General features: G+C 41.8%; 3 pseudogenes; all 3 read right to left on the reverse strand.

The window, feature by feature from the left end:
* Positions 1-3188: 3188 nt before the first annotated feature.
* Positions 3189-11049, reverse strand: LOC139022512 (protocadherin gamma-A11 pseudogene; annotated as a pseudogene).
* Positions 11050-13238: 2189 nt separating this feature from the next.
* Positions 13239-15739, reverse strand: LOC111967126 (protocadherin gamma-A4-like; annotated as a pseudogene).
* Positions 15740-16119: 380 nt separating this feature from the next.
* Positions 16120-18194, reverse strand: part of LOC111967127 (protocadherin gamma-A10-like) — a 9693-nt pseudogene continuing 7618 nt past the window's right edge.

Here is an 18194-nt window from a genome sequence, read left to right on the forward strand (position 1 = left end):
GTTAGGCCAAGGCCAGAGAGACAACCAACAGGATGCAGATCCCCAGGGCCAGGACTGAGCTGCCCATCAGCTAGGGATTGCCTAAATAGGTATCTCCCCTGACGTGGGCATGTTTTCAATACAGACCCCCTTTGTCGTACAGTATTCCATAGAAGTCATTCAGACCTTATAAAAGTTGCCCAGTATACCCTTAATCTGGTAATAAATCACATCTAATGACACATAACCTGATATTTCTGCGATCTATTGTGACATTGTGGGAGGATAACCAACCTTCCAATTAATGGCAATGCATTTCTTAGCRGTTACAAATGCTAGGTTATACAGTTTCCATAACAAATGCATATAGGTCCTCTTTTGTGCTTTACACCTCCAGCACAYGAATGGCATTTCTGAGTGCACATTATTCAGTTTCACTCGGATATAGTACGTTCTATGAAAGGTCTTAAACTGCAGTCATTTATGTCTGAGTTTATATGACTGGACATTTAAACATAACTATCCATTCATGATCATCAATAGCTTTTCCCAGGTCTTCCTCACGTCTTTCAACCCTTGATACAGCTGAAATCAACTTTAGACGATTGTCAGACTGCCTTAAAATAGTTTAAATCTTTCTGGCTTGTCCAGTGTTTGCTGCACAGAGTGAATAAAGTGTTGTGTCTGCAAAACTTCACCTCAGCTTCATCACAGACTGGTCATCCCTGGCTGCCTGACCCTGCTGAGACCCCTGTCACCATCTGATCCTGCTAAGATGAGGCATGACAAAGAATTACCTTGGTGTACATTTCTACATTATTTTATACAKGAATATAATCAATCGTTCAATAATTGAAATGACCATTATTCCCAGATCACAGACTGTAACWTTAAGATGCTGTCCTGTAGCTACTGTAGGTCTACCAATCAATTCAAGATGGAATTTTATATCATTCACTGATATTGTTAATATACCGCAAATTCACCTGACCRCCGTAGACTTGTCTTCCCTCTCTGTCTGACCCTGCTGGGACWCCTGTCACCATCTGATCCTCCTCAGACATGATGAGCACAGTGTTGTGTCCTGACTGTGCACCACGACAGTGAAGCCTGTAGAGCTGTTTATTACTGTGTCAGTGTGAAAAGTAGGGAATTAGCTAGGGAAAGTTATAGATCAATAAAACATTACATTGCTCTAATTGCTCTAATAAAAAGTCACATTGAGCTGAAAAAACGTCAGAATGTCGATCTACAATCATTTGCCCGCTGGATTCATCGTTTGATTCAGGTCTAGTGTGATTGTGGTAAAAATAATAGCTAACGTTAGTGAGCTAGTTAGCTCGCTAATGTTAGACAACYTTTGGCTAGCTCTCTCTAGCTAACYATACTTCAACTGGTGAAAGATAGCCAAGTTKATTTACATCTGTTGAAACGGGACAAAACTAAATCTACAAAACATTTCCATACACACAACAGCTGCTAGATATGCAGTGGCATGTATTCATGGATGCCAAGTGAAGACAAKATAAATTGACCAATATTATAGTTTTTTTTACATTTAAAATAATGTATCTTTCGTCTCTCTGTGTTTTTGTAATTTTWCTTCAATTTGCAAGAGGCTGAACGTATCTCACCGGAGAAAGCATCTGAGCGAGCAAAACAGCGCCCCTCTGTCTTTGTATGTGTAGGCCATCTAACTGATGCTGTCTGGTCATAAATAGTATGACATTGTTSCCGCCCGTASAATTGAATGCAAGGGAAGCCAGCGAGCATTTGGCCTCCCTTGATAAAAAAAAGTTTAAAATAATAGCCAATCAGCGTTGAGCTAAACTGATTGAGCTCAACTGTGAATGGTCCTGGCGCATCAAAAAAAATCCAGTTTGGATTTGGTTTCAATCCTTTTACATTCTATCAAGAGAAATATGTAATTGACAGAAACAACTTGAATTGTTGCATCTCATTGTGTGTGTTGTTGTCCTCCGGTGGCCAGCTAGCTAGCTAAAATTGGCCCTTTCATAAATTAGCAATGGATGGAGACAGGGATTTGAACTTGTGGTTTTACTTAGTTATCCGTTCTGGCCAATGATTATAACTGCTATTCTGATCTAACCACAAATTCGTACATTGTGCACCTGGACTGAGAGGATGGAAGTTCAATACGTAGTTAGATGTAGAAGGCTAATGTTAACTAGCTAACGTTGCCCATGAAAATAAGTTAGGCTAGCGAGCAAGCATTTTTGCCAGGTAGACTAGGACAAGAAAAAATAAAAGRGTGTACTGTATGACAGAGTCATAGACCGTTTTGTCAACATGAAAGAGATGAGGAGGGCATTGGCTTTTTTCTACTAGTAGGGTGAGTCAACATGTTTTTTCAACTTGCACGAACACACACACAGAAATCAGAACCCACACACACACACACACACACACACAGAAATCAGAACCATGGACAGCCACATCATATTTAGATTACGTTGATTGGACTAATTAGTTTTTGGTATCGTTTATTTGTCACTGTGTTAGACTAAGCAGAGGTGATTTGATGATGTTGAAGTTGAAATGGTGCTGGAATAGTGGAGGCTGTTCCTGTCTTCTTCTTGCAGTAACTCTCCATGGTTCAATAGTCAATGGTTCAAATCAATAGTTGTCTCGTGGTCTGAAAATGTTGGACACATGAACTTGCTTGACCATGCTGTAGGTCATGTTACTGTTTGTTACATGCAATATGCTTTGTGGACTTCGGACAGAGGTTGCTCTCTGGTTTTGTGATAAAACCAAGATGTGGTTGAATTTACTATGCCACCGTGTCTTCTTATTGTCTCGGCCTTACGCCTATATATCATGGTCACAAGACATATGAACTAACAGATTATAGAGCAAACAACACAATTATCACAACACAAAGATTGTAATATGGCTTTCCATCTGGCTTGGCTTCCCCAGTGATTTTACCTACGCACCGCTAGTGGCTTATGAGGTGGCTTTGGTACACTGTAAGACTTTTCTGTCATTTCAACAGTAAAACCCTGTAGGATGCACAGTGTAATACCATAAATGTGTTTTACAGCATCCGTGGTGTAGATTGAACTGCATGTTGGGTAAAATGCTGAAAATGAACTGTAATTTGGAAGCCTCTTGTAAAAATGACTCTAACATACTGTATTTCAATACAGTAATAGCTTATACACTGTAGATTCAAATGATCCGTTTCAGGCGCCAACCTCATGCTGTCGGGAGAGACACATAAAGCTCAGACGATTTTAGTAAATATCTTCTTGAAGCGCCTATGAAGTGAAATAATATTTTTAGCAGCTGCTGGGTAGGTAAATTGAGTTGTTTATAASTATATTTATTGTTAGCCAACATTGTATTACCACATGTTTCCTTAGCTAAACTAGCTGGCTAACGTTTGCTAGCTGGCTAGCTAGCTCAAGTTGACAAAATACATTTTGGTCTGCTKTAAATTGCTCGTAAATATCTGGCTGTGCGACCTAGAAAAACATCACCCAGAGAATAATGATTGTGATTATAGGCTGCATGCCAGCCCCGGAGTGTCATACAGAATAGACTGAGTGCAGATTCATGACTGCTATGTTTCCKCTGTTACTACAGAGAAAATGGCTTGTTTCTAGCAGTTCCAAAAATGACCCATATGTTTTGGGATGGACGGGCCACATTATACACATAAAACACGTTGTGCCGACCTAAGGGGCAGTGCCACTGGTCAGCTGTAGCCTAACACAGTGTCGGCGGTGGAASCTAGTCACGTGGCAAACTCTTTCCCCTCCCAGGATTATACAGCATTTCAAGTAGGATAGCAGCCTACACAAGAAATAACTAATATTGGTAGCCATCTAGATGTCACCGTGGTATATTCTAGTCAATGGGGAGAGCATAAATGTCCAAACCACCGGGACAGTGTCCTCCTTAGCTGTRACAACCCTGTGGGATTCGGTTCACTTGGCTCTCATCTGTTCAACATACATCATCATTTTTCATGCCAGGACTGTCTGTGTAGCCTCTCCCGCCAACCATTTGCTTAATTAAAAAAACATTGTTCCATAATGTTACAGTGTTAGCTAAATCTGTTCACTGTACCAGGAGTTTGCAAACATTTGGTTACACAGCTAGAAAGGGACATGTTGTGAGTCTGGTCAAATAATCTGTGATATTGTGTAGCCTATAGTGATGTTGTATTAGTTAGCTAGGGTTTGAAGTAGGTGCATCTATCTTTCTTATTTGTGTTTGTTCAATGCCTCAACTGATTTCATAAACTATGTTGGATATATGTTGTAGGTTTGAAWCAACCCAAGATGATGAATCCTGAAGATGGGACAAAGTGCATGACAAGGTGGCCCAGAGGAAGCGAACTGTTTGTTGTCAAGCCCTACCTTGCCGCATTCTCCCAAGAGCTCACTGAGTTTGAATGAAGACCTCTAGTGAGGTAAGTACCCATACACACGACACCAGCTTGATATGTCCCTTGTCCCCTGTCTTTTTACCCACAGAGTAACAGCCCTGGCGCTCTCTGTCTCTCAGTCTATTCTTTCTTTTTCTATGCTTGTCCTAGGGGTGAGATGYGCTGACWAATCAGAACTGAGGAGGATTGTTACGGAGCCCCATGAGGAACACTGGATGCTGCGCTGACTTCTCTCTCCTGGATGCTCTACTGKCCTAACTGTCCTGTTGTGTCTTTTACCACCTCTGAACCCCCTTACCCCGAACAGAGTTGCCCCTGATCATAGATTGGGATGCATTATAACCTAGTACGGCAACTCTACCACCGCAGACCGAAAGGAGTTTCAGAGGGTGATACMTGCAGCCGAACGCACCAGGTGTTGCAGGAAGGCCAAGAAGATCATCAGGGACCCCCCACCCGAGCTACGGCCTGTTCAACCCGTTTTCATTACTCAGCGAGGGCAGCACAGGAGCACTAAGGCGAAAACTGGAAGACTGGAAAAAAATATCTAACCCCAGACCATCAAGGCACAGATCTGGGAAGGAAGGGTACCAAAAAATGTCTGCAGCATTGAAGGTCTCCAAGAACAGAGTGGCCTCCATCATTCTTAAATGGAAGAAGTTTGGAACCACCAAGACTCTTCCTAGAGCTGGCCGCCCGGCCAAATTGAGCAATTGAGGGAGAAAGGCCTTGGTCAGGGAGGTGACCAAGAAACCAATGGTCACTCTGACAGAGCTCCAGAGTTCCTCTGTTGAGATGGGGGGCAAGGACTGGGAGACTGGTCAGAATCGAGGGAAAGATGAACGGAACAAAGCACAGAGAGATCCTTGATGAAAACCTGATCCAGAGCGCTCAGGCCATCAGACTGAGGCGATGGTTCACCTTCCAACAGGACAACGGCCCTAAGCACCCAGCCAAGACAATGCAGGAATGGCTTCGGGACAAGTCCCCAATGTCCTTGAGTGACCCAGCCAGAGCCCAAATTGAACCCAACCGAACATCTCTGGAGAGACCTGAAAATAGCTGTGCAGCAATGTTTTTCCTTTRGTGTTATTGACTGTAGGTTTGTTTATTCCATGTGTAACTGTGTTGTTGTTTGTGTCGCACTGCTTTGCTTTATCTTGGCCAGGTCGCAGTTGTAAATGAGAACTTGTTCTCAACTGGCCTACCTGCTTAAATAAAGGTGGGGGGAAAAGCACAAACCAGATGGGATGGCGTATCGTTGCAGAATGTGGTGGTAGCCATGCTGGTTAAGTGTGCCTTGAATTCTGAATAAATCACTGACAGTGTCACCAGCAAAGCACTCCCACACCATCACACCTCTTCCTCCATGCTTCACGGTGGGAACCACACATGCAGAGATCATCCGTTCACCTACTCTGCGTCTCACAAAGACATGTCGGTTGGAACCAACATTCTCAAATTTGGACTCATCAGACCAAAGGACAGATTTCCACAGGTCTAATGTCCATTGCTCATGTTTCTTGGCCCAAGCAACTCTCTTCTTATTATTGGTGTCCTTTAGTACTGGTTTCTTTGCAGCAATTTGACCATGAAGGCCTGATTCACGCAGTCTCCTCTGAACAGTTGATGTTGAGATGTGTTGAGATGTGTCTGTTACTTGAACTCTGTGAAGCATTTATTTGGGCTGCAATCTGAGGTGCAGTTAACTCTAATTAACTTATCCTTTGCAGCAGAGGTAACTRTGGGTCTTCCTTTCCTGTGGCGGTCCTCATGAGAGCCAGTTTCATTATATTTCTTGAAATGCTCCTCATTAATTGACCTTCATGTCTTAAAGTAATGATGGACTGTCATTTAWCTTTGCTTATTTGAGCTGTTCTCACCATAATATGGACTTGGTCTTTTACAAAATAGGGCTATCTTCTGTGTACCACCCCTAACTTGTCACAACACAACTGATTGGCTCAAATGCATTAAGAAGGAAAGACATTCCACAAATTCCACAGGCACACCTGTTCATTGAAATGCATTCCAGGTGACTACCTCATGAAGCTGGTTGAGAGAATGCCAAGAGTGTGCAAAGCTGTCATCAAGGCAAATGGTGGCTACTTTAAAGAATCTAAAATATATAATATATTTTGATTTGTTTAACACTTTTTTGGTTACTACATGATTCCATATGGGTTATTTAACAGTTTTGATGTCTTCACTATTATTCTACAATGTAGAAAATAGTAAAAATAAAGAAAAACCCTGGAATGAGTAGGTGACTCCAAAATGTTTAATGGTACTGTATATACAATATATTTAACCCCAATATTTCTTGCTTCAACTGAAGAGGTCAAAACAATAATCTAAGAGGCTACATGACCAATTACATCAAACATGGAGCCTATCGACTTGCCTATACAGTGTCAAAAATGTCCCTGTAAATTTACAGATTCATACTGTCAGCAGAGTTGTCAGGCAAATACTGAAATGTTAAGTGCTTTACAGTATACAATATGCAATATTGTATACTGTAACACAGCTAATATATAATTACAGTAATTTGCTCTGTTGCCAGTATAATGCTGTACATGTACAGCATGTTACTGTAATCCGTTTTATGGTACAATACTCTTACGGTAATATWTTTATGGTAATTGTAATGAATTAACGGATGGATGGTTGAATTAATGAATTAAATTAATTGAGGGGAGGCAGGGTTTGTATTTTACAGTAATTTAGTGTAATTCCATGGGATTGGTGCAAGCAGMTTGGCTGATACGTAATGTGATTTCATATTACAGGGTATCAAATATATATAAATAATTGGTGTTTAAAATCACTTGCACTTAACAAAGACTTCCAAATGTTCAGTGACTACAGGGAAAAACAGACCAAGGACATAACAAATACTCAACCATTAAAGGTTAGATGCTTGCTGCCACTCCAATCTGTCCCCTATACATATTGAATTGTTGTGGCACTACTACCACATATGTGTTAATTTGGTACACCACTCTCACTCACGGGTGCAACAAATGTCGCATCTTACAAGGCACGCCTCAAAATATGTTAATGAGCCAGAATCAACCATACCCAATASTGGAAAAAAGTTTTTGGGCGATCCAAAAATATGGTAGGGTAATATATTCTTTGTGGTGGACTTATAGTACCATTTTAAATACAGTACTTCTTTACAGTAACGTACTGTTAAACCAATGATTCATTGGAATTGACGGTATCATTTACCAGTTACTGTCACGATTGTCATTATGAAAGGACCAAGGTGCAGCYTGGTAGGCGTACATTTTCCTTTAATAAATGAACACCGAACAAAAACAACAAACTACCAAARGAAACGTGAAGSTAATAATAGTGCTGACATGCAACTATCCATAGACAAGATCCCACAAACCACAAAGGGGAAATGGCTGCCTAAATGTGATCCCCAATCAGAGACAACGATAAACAGCTGCCTATGATTGGTAACCATAACAGGCCAACARAGACACACAAACACCTAGATGACCCACCCTATTCACACRCCGACCCAACCAACATAGAGAATAAAAAGCTCTCTATGGTCAGGGCGTGACAGTTACGCCTAAATTCACCCAGAGTGCATTGCGATTCACYACTATTTGCTGTAAATAATGAACATGGTACATTGCTGTTAGTTTTATTGTATAATATTGTAAAAACAACAATGTCTGTATCCAAAGAAAGGTTTCATTACCACACTGATTCAAACCCCACAGTATATTATGTGACTGTGTGTGTGAGGTGGGTGTTGGGGGAGAGAGAGACAAAGAGAGAGAGAGGGAGATGGATTTAAAAATGGGATTGGGCACAATCTTAGATATATGATCAAGGGCAAATCTATTCAGAGTAAGAGGGTTCAGASTCTGAGCTTTATGCATGCAACCCAAAGCATGAGGTTGGCGCCTGAAACTGAAAATGGTCATCTACAGTTGGCATGAAGTATTATTTTTAAGAAATATGTTTTACTGGACGGTTCAAATTACAATTAATAACAATATTTTCCAGCATTTTACCCATAATGCAGTGCAACCTACAGCATGTATTATGTCAAACACATTAAACAACCATGTGTTTATTTWCTGTTGAAATTATAGAAGGGACTAGCAGTGTATAAACATGGGATAATGATGTACTGCCATGAAATAGGTGATTGTCTATGGGAAAAAATTATTGTACAACGTATCGTAGGACTATTTTTGTTTACAATAAAGGCCTACCTCTGGGGGGGACCCGTTGGAATCGTCAAGTTCTTCAGCAAAGTCTGTTGGAGTTTTTCTCAGAGCCTGGTCCGCGGGCAGAGTGTTGTCGTTGTAAGATGTGACGAACTTGAAGTCACTTGTGCGCGATCCCGTTGTCAGGTATGCGTCATAATTGTAAGTGCTGCGGAGAGTTCCCGCGKCATCCKCCTCTGCGTAGTTGGGAGGGAGATARGKGCTGGGGATGGCGACCGCTCCATCAAACAACAGTCTGGGCTTTCTCCTACGGCAAAACCTCACYYCCAGGATGACAATAATGAAGGTGAGGAAAAAGGTGGAGACGGACACCAGCGCGATGATCAGATAAGAGGTGAGTTTGGAATTGTTCTCATCATAAGAGACATCTTTCAGTTCTGGCACTTCAGCCAAGTTATCAGAAATCACTAAATACATGGTGCAGGTGGCAGAGAGAGAGGGCTGTCCGTTATCTTTCACTGACACAATGAGGTTCTGTTTCATGCTGTCAGATTCAGAAATGTCCCGCTGTGTCCTGATCTCTCCYCTGTGGAGACCYATAGTGAAAAGTCCCYYATCAGTGGATTTGACTATATGATAGGACAGCCAGGCGTTCTGSCCMGAGTCCGCGTCCACCGCWATCACCTTGGAAACCAGAGAGCCRCCGTGRGRAGCTTTGGGMACCAGCTCSGTCATMAAGGAMTTRCCCTCCGGGGCGGGGTATAGTATCTGAGGAGAGTTGTCATTCACATCCGTTATGAACACACTGACCGRGACGTTGCTGCTGAGRGGAGGAGAACCGTTGTCTCTGGCCACCACGTGGACTTTAAAACTCCTGAACTGRTCATAATCAAACGACRTCACAGCGTYGATCACCCCCGTGTCTCCGTTAACGGATAAAAARGAGGACACRMGGACACCGTTCACCTCACCAGGTAAGAGAGAATAAATCACTGTTCCGTTCTGTCTCCAGTCTGGGTCTCGTGCAGTAATGGAACACACSGAGGKACCYGGTTTGTTATTTTCAGTCASYTGGGCSRTATAGGACTMTTCCTCAAACACAGGTGGGTTGTCGTTGACGTCAGCTACWGATAACTGAACACTTTTAGAGGAGGACAGAGGTGGAGAGCCCTCGTCGGTGGCAYTGATTGTAATYTTGTAATCAGACACTAGTTCACGGTCCAGTTCGCCCGTGGTCACCAGAGAATAGTAGTTTTTGATGGATGGCACCAGCTTAAAAGGAAGGTTTTGCTGAATGGAGCAGCGGACRTGTCGYTTATTCTCAGAGTCTCTATCCTGCACGTTAATGATGCCCACRTCTGTACCAGGWGACGCGTTCTCAGYTATGGGGTTAGTCAGAGACTGTAMATAAATCACAGGGGCGTTGTCATTAACATCAGTGATTTCTATTATCAATGTAGAGTAGGATGCTAACCCTAAACCYTCCTTTGCACTGATCTGCATTTCATATGAAGACTCCTTTTCATAATCTATTGGACCAACAACTGTAATTTTTCCAGTCTCATGATCAAGAGAAAATACATTGCTATTTTCATCTGAAACGTCATCAAATTCATAAGTAACTTCCCCATTCAATCCCTCATCTGCATCCGTAGCACTCACTGTAACCACAACAGTATCTAAAGGAGAGTTTTCAGGCAGACTGGCTTTATAGACGGCCTGGCTAAARACTGGGGCGTTATCGTTAGCATCCAGTACAGTGACGTGAATGACTACAGTACCTGATCTCTGCGGAGTGCCTCCGTCCATCGCTGTCAGTAATAACTTGATTTCATGGTGCCCCTCGCGGTCTAGCTCTCTGTCTAACACTAACTCGCTGTATTTGCGTCCACCACTTTTTGTTTTGACATTCAAAATAAAATGTTCATTTCTTTGTAGTGTATAGCTCTGAACCGTATTCTGTCCTATATCAGCGTCATGGGCCTCATCTAGAGAAAAACGAACGCCTTTGACTGCTGATTCACTCATTTCCATTTTGATTACATCCCTTTTAAACTGTGGGGAATTATCATTTATATCTTGGACATGAAGACTAATACGGTGAAGCTCCAACGGATCTTCAAGCACAAGTTCCTGTTTTAAAACYCACGAAACCTTCTTGCCACAAAGCCCATCTCTGTCAATCCTTTCAGCAACAATCAGATCCCCGGTACTCAGATTAATGTCACAATAACGTTTACGGTTCCCATCGGTATCAACACGGGCCTTACGAGCGGAAAGTCTGCTCGCCTCCAGCCCGAGATCTTTGGCTATATTTCCAATAACAGATCTGTGTTTCATCTCCTCCGGAAAAGAATAGCTCACGTCTCCATAGGCGGAGTGCAGCGGTAGAAGAAAGAAAGCAACGCAGCAGACCAGGCCTGTCARCGAGATTGCTTTGTGACCCATCCTGGGATTAAAACGTCAAAACACAATATAGGCTTGATAATACAATGTGAACAAATAGTATTCCACAAAAAGGTTCAGCTTGATGAAAATAATATCCTCAAAATGTTCAAGCAATCTGACCGTCTCCAGTCTTTTCCGCAGCTTAATGGCACCAGAACACCCGAGCCTTGTAACAACACCAGTGGGTGGAGAACTGGATCTATCCAAACACAGCTGGTGAACAGCGAKACTGTCAGTACTCTTCAGAAATTACACATGTCAACATACATTCCTCTATATCTGTATTTCAGGTCAAGTCGTAATAGGAAGCTATATTTGTAGGCTGCATGATTGAATAATGTGCACTGATATAGGCCTACATCTTTTAAACCCTAAATAAATGTAATTCCTTGTTGCAAAATAACCTAATAGAAATACACAGAAAACAACATTAAAAAGCATAAAACATAAACCATAGCATTAAAATCATGCTCACAGCATTGAGGTAAGATTGGTCTAGCTGTAAGGAACACATTAGAAAAGGTTATGACACATCGGGGAGAAAATGTATGGGCTACCTACATAGCAACTGACATGTTATGTTGCTACTTTAGTCGACACACTCGTCAGAATGCACAAACACAAAAACAGAGAGTAGCCTATGGGAAAGAAGGAAGGTGAGGACAGTCATGTAGCGATGACTCGGTGTAAACCCTACTGGCCTTATGTTGGATTTTCTGCATGTTCACCACCATGGACAGCAACACTGAGGCTCAAGCCGCAAATCAGATACTCTCACACCACTTCTCCACAGACAGTACTTTTTATTTTCTAACCTTTTTCCAAATAAGCCTATTCCAACAGAGCAAAACTCCTATATCAACCCATTTTCAGTGAACTCAAAACGCTGCTCTGTGTATGTGAAAAATCCAACCAATCAATTCGTCAAAAAATAACATAATCACAAATCCCATCACAACTAAAAATATCTATCAGCAGCTGTACATCAGCGCCTCAGTATTTCTCACTTCAGCTGAGGGGATCTAAATGAGGATCTGAAAAGCTTCATTACACGTCAAACCTGGATCACTAACACATTACGTCCAACCTGGATCACTAACACATTACGTCAAACCTGGATCACTAACACATTATGTCAAACCTGGATCACTAACACATTACGTCAAACCTGGATCACTAAAGCACATTACGGTCAAAGCTGGATCACTAACACTATGTACCTGATCACAACACATGACGTCAAGCCTGAACACAAGGGAAGTTACCATCAAACCTGGATCACGACACATTACGTAAAACAGCTGGATCACCAAAACACATTACGTCAAACCTGGATCACTAACACGATTACGTCAAACCTGGATCATAACACATTACGTAAACCTGGATCACTAACACATTACGTCAACCTGGATCACTAATGCAAGACTATTACACATACGTCAAACCTGATCACTACACATACGTTCAAACCGTGGATCCCTAACACATTAAACGTCAAAGCCTGGATTCACTAACAGCATTACGTAAAACCTGGATTCAGCTAACACACTTACGTCAAAACCTGATCACTAACACACATATGTAAACTGGTCATAACACTGTACGATCAACTGATCACACACATTACATTCAAACTCTGGGATCACTAACACATTACTCAAAACCGCGGAGTCACTTTAGACTACATCCTAACTGAACTCGAAAACCTGGATCAACAACACATTACGTCAAAACCTGGATCACTAACACATTACATCAAACCTGGATCACTAACACATTACGTCAAACCTGGATCACTAACACATTACATCAAACCTGATCACTAACACATACGTAAAACCTGGGATCACTAACACATTACGTCAACCTGGATCCTAACACATTATGTCAAACCTGGATCACTAACACATTACGTCAAACCTGGATCACTAACACATTACTTCAAACCTGGAATCACTAAGCACATTACGTCAAACCCTGGATCATAACACATTACGTCCAAAACCGGATCACTAAACACATTACCTATAGACAAGATTTATATTGCAAGTACTGCTTAAAAAAAAAGGTCAGGAAAAATGATTTTACATAGCATCATTACTCTAATTAGCTCGAAATGTTTAAAACGTGTCTTAATAACTGAAATGTGTCCACACATAGTACGTATTTTTATTTACGATGAAGGCCTACCTCTGGTGGGGAACTGTCGGAGATGTCAAAGTTCTTCGGCAAAGTCTGTTGGAGTTTTCTCTCAGAGTCTGGTCCGCGGGCAGTGTGTTGTCGTGTAAGATGTGACGAACTTGAAGTCACTTGTGCGCAACCCGTCGTCAGGTATGCGTCATATTGTATGTGCTGCGGAGAGTTCCCGCGCCATCCCCTCTGCGTAGTTGGGAGGGAGATACGCCTGGGGATGGCAGCCGCTCCATCAAACAACAGTCTGGGCTTTCTCCTATGGCAAAACTCACGGCCAGGATGACAATATGAGGTGAGGAAAAGGTGGAGACAGACACCAGCGCGATGATCAGATAAGAGGTGAGTTGGGAATTGTTCTCATCATAAGAGAATCTTTCAGTTCGCACTTCAGCCAAGTTATCAAGAATCACTAAATACATGCTACAGGTGGCAGAGAGAAGAGGGCTGTCCGTTATCTTTCACTGACACAATGAGGTCTGTTTCATGCTGTCAGATTCAGAAATGTCCCGCTGTTCCTGATCTCTCCGCTGTGGAGACCGATAGTGAAAAGTCCCAAACAGTGGATTTGACTATATGATAGGACAAGCCAGGCGTTCTGGCCGAGTCCGCGTCCACCGCAATCACCTTGGAAACCAGAGAGCCCCCGTGTGCAGCTTTGGGTACCAGCTCCGTCATGAAGGATTCCGCTCCGGGGCGGGTATAGTATCTGAGGAGAGTTGTCATTCACATCCGTTATGAACACACTGACCGCTGACTTGCTGTGAGGGAGGAGAACCGTTGTCTCTGGCCACCACGTGGACTTTAAAACTCCTGAACTGCTCGTAATCAAACGACCTCACAGCGTGGATCACCCCCGTGTCTCCGTTAACGGATAAAAATGAGGACACTTGGACACCGTTCACCTCACCAGGTAAGAGAGAATAAATCACTGTTCCGTTCTGTCTCCAGTCTGGGTCCGTGCAGTAATGGAGACACGGAGGACCGGGTTGTTTATTTTCAGTCAGTGGGCGCTTATAGGACTTTTCCTCAAACACAGGTGGGTTGTCGTTGACGTCAGCTACAGATAACGAACACTTTTAGAGGAGGACAGAGGTGGAGAGCCCTCGTCGGTGGCAATGATTGTAAGTGTGTAATCAGACACTAGTTCACGGTCCAGTTCGCCGTGGTCACCAGAGAATAGTAGTTTTTGATGATGGCACCAGTTAAAAGGAAGGTTTTGCTGAATGGAGCAGCGGACTTGTCGGTTATTCTCAGAGTCTCTATCCTGCACGTTAATGATGCCCACTCTGTACCAGGAGACGCGTTCTCAGATATGGGTTTAGTCAGAGATGTAATAAATCAACAGGGGCGTTGTCATTAACATCAGTGATTCTATTATCAATTGAGAGTAGGATGCTAACCCTAAACCATCCTTTGCCCTGATCTGCATTTCATATGAAGAACTCCTTTTCATAACTATTGACCAACAACTGTAATTTTTCCAGTCTCATGATCAAGAGAAAATACATTGCTATTTCATCTGAAACGTTCATAAATTCATAAGTAACTTCCCCATTCAATCCCTCATCTGCATCCGAGCACTCACTGTAACCATACAGTATCTAAAGGAGAGTTTTCAGGCAGACTGGCTTTATAGACGGCCTGGCTAAACACTGGGGCGTTATCGTTAGCATCCAGTACAGTGACGTGTATGACTACAGTACCTGATCTCTGCGGAGTGCCTCCGTCCATCGCTGTCAGTAATAACTTGATTTCATGGTGCCCCTCGCGGTCTAGCTCTCTGTCTAACACTAACTCGCTGTATTTGCGTCCACCACTTTTGGTTTTGACATTCAAAATAAAATGTTCATTTCTTTGTAGTGTATAGCTCTGAACCGTATTCTGTCCTATATCAGCGTCATGGGCCTCATCTAGAGAAAAACGAACGCCTTTGTCGGCTGATTCACTAATTTCCATTTTGATTACATCCTTTTTAAACTGTGGGGAATTATCATTTATATCTTGGACATGAAGACTAATACGGTGAAGCTCCAACGGATCTTCAAGCACAAGTTCCTGGTTTAAAACACACGAAGCCTTCTTTCCACAAAGCCCCTCTCTGTCAATCCTTTCAGCAACAATCAGATCCCCGGTACTCAGATTAATGTCACAATACCGTTCGTGGTTCCCATCGGTATCAATTCGGGCATTACGAGCGGACAGTCTGCTCGCCTCCAGCCCGAGATCTTTGGCTATATTTCCAATCACAGATCTGTGTTTCATCTCCTCTGGAAAAGAAAAGCTCACGTCTCCATAGGCGGAGTGCAGCGTTACAATAAAGAAAGCAAAGCCACATACCAGGCCTGTCATCGAGATTCCTTTGTMCCCCATCCTGGAATTAAAACGCKAAAACACAATATAGCCTTGATAATACAATGTGAACAAATAGTATTCCACAAAAAYGTTCAGCTTGATGAAAATAATATCCTCAAAATGTTCAAGCAATCTGACCGCGTCCAATATTTTCTGCAGAATGAKAWCCGAYCACCCGAGTCTTGTTACAACACCAMTGGGTGGAGAACTGGATCTATCCAAACACAGCTGGTGAACAGCGACACTGTGCGTACRCAACAGAATGRACATTATTWYCTTACAGWTRTCTTAATGTTTCACTGAGAAGTGGTTAGAAATARCCCTCAGTAAGTTTAATTGGTCAATTTACTATTAGAAAACGAAAGAGAAACACGGAAAACTAAAYGATATTTAACAATACAAACATAAATTATTAAAATCACCCCCACTCTTTTTTCATKATTTAAGATCAGGTATACTATGAATATAAAATACAACACATCTGCAAGAGAGGCAACAATGCAATATATCCGATGCTGGTTCCTAAGCCAGAGCAAACTCATAACTGCTATAGAAAAAACAGAGCATGGGAAGGAATAAGAATATGGTCAAACAGCGATCAATAGTAAAGCCTATTGGTTTAAAATAAGATTTTAGACATTTCAGAACCATGGACAGTGACACTGCGAGGACTCTCGTTGCTCTTCAGACGCTCTCACACCGCTTCTCCCATCACTCTGTTACTAATAAATAGAAAGGACCAACTGGCTGGAATCATTTACTTATAGAAATCAGGGCATTAAAATCACACCGTGAAGTTAAGATAGCCCTTTTTCCAATGTCAAGAACAAACTGTTTGTGTTTTTAACTAGTAGAAACGTCACCATTTGACAATATTTGTAATATATTTGTATATCTGATTTGTGTATATTATAGGCAGCTTACTTAGTGTTATTTTTTAAAAAGTTTAAAGGGGGATCATCCTTAATATTGCAGAAAGAATGTTGCTTCCATCAGTATAATTGCTGCATCATTTCCAATCCCCCAATATATTTTTTGTAAATATCCATATCCATACATGCATGCATACATATACACATATATACATACACATACCTATATAGACATACATACTTTTTAAAAGAATATAACCTTTATTATTATTCCCCACAACCCTACCACCGATCCCCCAATTGGAGGTAAACTAATAAACACTCTCAGCTTTTACCTTCAATTTATACATTTTATACACCATTTTACAGACACAAGTCTACTTTACAATAATTCTCTCTTGTTTGTTCTTAGTCCTTCCTCTATTTCTGATGTCCATCCATTTGATTTCTATTTGTAACTGTGCTATTTCACAAAAGTTCTGAACCTAATAACATTTACAGACCCGTATGTTTTACATTGTTTACTTGTTATTAGTCCCACCCTTCAGCTCCATTCAACCCCTCCCATCTATCTCTCAACATCATCACTATTCGGGTTTCTATTTGCCATATCTTTTCAACTGTGCTGTGATGCTCTCACAAAATAATTTAACCTTCCTATTCTCATAGCTTATACAGATTGTAAAAAAAATAAACATTTTTGCTAAAATAACTTTTATTATTGATTGATTGACTATGGCTTTTCAAACCACCCTATTCTATGTCCTATGTTGTAGTTAGCTAGGCAAATGTTGCCAATCTTCAGCCATTCCTGGACCTTTGACCAAAAACGAGCTACATATATGGACAATATCAAAAATAATATCTAATGACTCTGCCTCCTCACAGCAGAATCTGCCAGAGGCTGTGGAAGAATGTATCCCCGCATATACATTGGGGCAAAAAAGTATTTAGTCAGCCACCAATTGTGCCATGTTCTCCCACAAAAAGATGAGAAACGGCCTGCTAATTGTCACATAGGGTACACTCCGTCAAATCTATACAGACCAAAATTAGAAATTAAAAAGTCCAGACCCAAATCAACATGTAGGATTTTTTAGAATTTATTTGCCAAATTATGGGTCTGGAAAATAAGTATGCCCTTGATCGACCTACAAACAAGCAAACTATTTTCTGTCTCGCACAGACTGTAACTTCTTCTTAAGAGGCTCCTCTTTCCTTCCATATGTACCTGTCACTACAATGGACCCTGTTTTGAAACTTGTTATCAGATAAAAAGCCACCTGGCCTCCACAAACCTCCAAAACGATTTCACACTCCAAACTCCACTATCCCAAACGAACCAAGGAACGCTGTCAAAGTACACCAGAAACAAAATTTAGACTGCACCAGCGGAAGACTGTAATCGCAAATAGTGTAAGCAGCTTGGAGTTTCTTAATAATGTGGAGCCAATATTAGGAAATGGAAGACCAGAACAAGACCACTGATAAATCTCCCTCGAATTCTGGGCTCCACCAAAAGATCTCACCCCGTGCGGTCAAAAATCTCACAAAACGGTGCAGCAAAAATCCCAGAACCACATGGGGACCAGTGATAGACCTGCAAGAGAGCTGACCAAAGTAACAAAGCCTGACCATCAGTAACACCTACCCGCCACACTCAAATCCCCTGCCAGTGCCAGACGTGCCCCCTCTTAAGCCAGTACATGTCCACCCACACTGTCT

This window comes from Salvelinus sp. IW2-2015, linkage group LG8 (assembly GCF_002910315.2).
Source record: "Salvelinus sp. IW2-2015 linkage group LG8, ASM291031v2, whole genome shotgun sequence".
Taxonomy (NCBI): Eukaryota; Metazoa; Chordata; class Actinopteri; order Salmoniformes; family Salmonidae; genus Salvelinus; species Salvelinus sp. IW2-2015.